Below are 3951 nucleotides of genomic sequence, written 5' to 3' on the forward strand. Positions count from 1 at the left end.
CTGCTGTAGGCGGAGTCTTCTTGACTGGTTTCTTGCCCACCGCTGCCTTCTTGGCTACGGATCGCTTCTTTTCCTTAGGGGCAGCTGCACCACGCTTGCCGCTTGGAGCCTTGGGCTGGTCCGGAGCACCGGTGGTCCCTGAAGCCAGCTTGAAGGAGCCAGACGCACCCTTGCCTTTGGTTTGGACAAGCTCGCCGCTAGCCACTGCTGCCTTCAAGTATTTCTTGATGAAAGGTGCCAGCTTTTCCGCATCTACTTTGTAGGTAGAGGCGACGTATTTCTTGATGGCTTGCAGTGATGAGCCGCCCCTTTCCTTGAGGCTCTTGATCGCAGAGGCCACCATTTCAGATGTGCGCGGGTGCGCGGGCTTGGCTCGTGGCTTCTTCGACGCAGCCTTGCCTTTCTTCGGGGAAGCTGCCTGTGATGGGGCAACAGCTGGTGCTGCAGTCGCTGCTGCGGTATCTGCCATGACGAGACTGATCCTACAGAATGCAAGAGCAAAGTGAAAATAAAATTTTTCTCTCTGCAAATATCTGGTTACCCAATTTTCTGGTTGCGGACGGTTCAGAAAATTCTCGATGCCTTGCTCACGTAGGGAGCAGCGCACTTTGGACAGCGAAAGTAATGTAGGGCTTCTTTAGCACTGATTTTTCAATGTTTTCTAAATGTCAGCAGTCTACGATGACATAATGGGCAGTTCCACTAATAGTGTAATTTTTTTATGGCAGCTGCACTGTTTAATTTGCACTGCGAGCTGTTTAAATTTACTGCTACACCAAACAGGGAACTTTTCATTTGCAGATGTTATTCAAGGAATCAAATACGTAATTTGTGCTGGAATCACTTGAAAATGGTTAAATTAACTTAGGTATACTTTAGTGTATAGTATGCTGAAAATGTGGAGATAATTTCATGAAGGCTGTTTGCTGTGGAAGCACTAGCAAATCACCTTGTTCAGTGCCACCTGGAATGGCTTTCTTCGTGCACCTCCAAGGATGATGTGATTATTATTGTGAGTAAATTTTGTTTACATTTTCATTGTGTGAATAATAAAACTTTTAACTGTACACACAACAAGCATTTCACTTGGATCTGATGCATTCTCAAGAGTGCAGTTTCTGTTTAGCTTTTAAAACTGGCTGCCCTTCAATTCACTCAAGGTGCAGATGCAAGTTGCTGATGAAGTATTCCACACACATGCTACATTGGAGAAATATTTTAATAAAAATTAAAACTCTTGCAGGATTTCGAATAAAAACTATCCTATTTATCCCTTCTATGTTTTGGTACTGCGAAATTGAGAGAGGTAAGTAAGTTGTGAGGTTATTTTTACTTGCTTGCATGTGAGGTTAGCAGAGCAAAAATATTTTTGAAATTGCAGATACATGGTCACTTTATTTCGTTGCAAACATTTATAAGCTCGTAATCTTATTTAAAGTCTCCATACTTAATGCGTTTGGAAAACCTTCTTTCTCTCAATTTTACAATGGAACAAAATTTTACTTGTATGTGTACATTAATTCCATCTCTAAATGATGTAGGTTTACGCACCGAGATCAGGTACATTGTAGAGAGAAAAACACACGAGTACCTGCTTATTTTGAAGTTTTAATGAGTATATTAAAAAAAAAAAAAAAAAAAACGATAAAAATATAATTGAAAAAGTATATTATTCACGTATTTTTGAGGATGAGGGGAGGGGGTGTTTTTGTCCGATGGTCGTTTATCTTTAAAGAAATTTCCGTTGGACCTGTGCGTTCTTGCTCTGCCAATTCTCGAAAAATGAAATATTTTAAGTCGTCTTTTATGTGCTAACTTCATTATATTTGGCTGCATTCGTATTTTTATTAGTTTTGAAACATTCATGTCACGGAAAATAATCATAAACCAGGACAAAAACGTTTTGACTAAATGTTCTAGGTTGGTTGTAAAACATTTTCTTATTTTATTTCACATCGGAAACATCTGTTAAGTTGTAAGCTTTGTAATGAATGCGACAGTCACTTGTTCGCTGAAGTGTTTGTTTAAGAAATTAGTATTGTAAATTTGTTTATGGTCTTGTTAAATGAAATTTTAAGTGAAATCATTTGGGAAAACAGAGGCTACAGGAATTTTCAACACAACTTGATGACCGACGTTGTGACTAGTGTGGGAGTGTGTGCTCGTGTAAATATCAATTTTTCTTACTCCTCGTGCCGGTCAACAGGAAAACAGCGAGTGTGTTATCTCATCGCGGGCGTGTGATTGCGTGTGGTAAATTGTGCTAGGTTAATTACCGCAAAACTCCACTGTGTGCAAATATGTAGTGTGTCGCTGTATGCAAATATTTGGTATGTCTTTTTTTTTTTTTTTTTTTCAGGCAATACACACTTTGAATTTTACACAATTTCGATGCTGCAACCTAAGTGTATACATGCGAATAGGATTGCTTAAATGAAAAAGTAAAGTAGGAGGTAAGTGCAAATGTTTCCAGGAGGTTATGCACACACAATCTATTTTATGAATTAATAGTTATTATCTAAGAAAATGATAGAAGATTATAAATAATGTGTGCAGAATAATACAGAATTTGCATGTTACACAAAAAAAAAATATATATATATTCCAAATATTGTTAGCAAAATGCACCTAGATTAGTGAGCTGGATTTTTTTTTTTTTTTTGTATTTTTGTTCTGTTGATCCCACGTGGAGTCAAGGCTCCGGGATATAGAACATGTATGTGCAGACAATTAATATTTACATGATGCAAGTTACCAAGAAAAAAAATTTCAAAAAAAAAAAATACATAACATGTTACACAATTTAACTTTATGCAAAACATGAAGCAGCTGTTATCACAAGTCCATTCAACAAATTAACAGTTCAATTTCTCTATTATCAATCAAATTAAAGAATAGCTTCAGAGGGTAGGTAGGATATTCTAGAAGAATTTTTTTTACTGTTTTTTTTTTTAATACTGGTAAATTGTTTTAGTTATTTTCTGTGATATTAAGTTGTAAAGTTTTACTCCCAAGTAATTTAGTCCATTTTCAAATCGCCTAGTGTTATGTTCAACTATCCTCAATTTACTAGCATTTCTGGTGTTATACCTATGTGCGAATATCTAAAAAAAAAAAAAAAAAAAATAATAATTTTTTTTTTCTTCTTTTTCTTAAGAATGAATAAAAAGTTTCTAGAACGTATTCATTTATGGCAGTCAGGACTTTAAGTTTTTTGAATTTTGGTCTGCAGTTAGATGATTTTTTATCTTTTGTTATTATTCTAATAGCTCCTTTTTTTTTTTTTTTCCCCCAATGTTATATGGCAGAAAGAGTAGAGCTATGGCTACTGTGACATCATGCATTGATGGGAAGGTTATTGTTGGATAACAAAAATTTAGATGATATAATTTTTATTTTTTTCCATACACAACACATTGCAGGTACAATTTTACAGGTTACAGCTGTACCACCTCTAGTATTGCTGCCGACCATCCAACAAATGAGCACACTAAACAGGCATTGATGACATTGTTATCAACGTCTTTTTGAATCTCTCATTATTATACATAACTGCCCACTGAAACAGAGAAACTTCAAAATAGGTGTGTGTGTGTGTGTTTATATATATATATATATATATATATATATATATATATATATATATATACATATATACATACATACATACATACATACATACATATACACTTATATATTTATTTTTTCACTTTGAATTTTGTATGAGGTATACACATGCAAAGATTCACAGCTACTGGGTGGGTGAGTGAGTGAGTGAGTGAGTGAGTGATTGATTGATTGATTGATTGATTGATTGATTGATTGATTGAGAGAGAGTGAGTGTGTGTGTTAGGGGGGGGGGGGGGAAATGTGGTGATTGTGGGGGAAAAAAAAATTTAAAATTGAAATTTTTAAAAAAAAAATTTTTTTCTGTAGGGTGCAAAATAGTAG

The sequence above is a fragment of the Bacillus rossius genome, unplaced genomic scaffold, assembly GCF_032445375.1.
Source record: "Bacillus rossius redtenbacheri isolate Brsri unplaced genomic scaffold, Brsri_v3 Brsri_v3_scf22, whole genome shotgun sequence".
NCBI lineage: Eukaryota > Metazoa > Arthropoda > Insecta > Phasmatodea > Bacillidae > Bacillus > Bacillus rossius.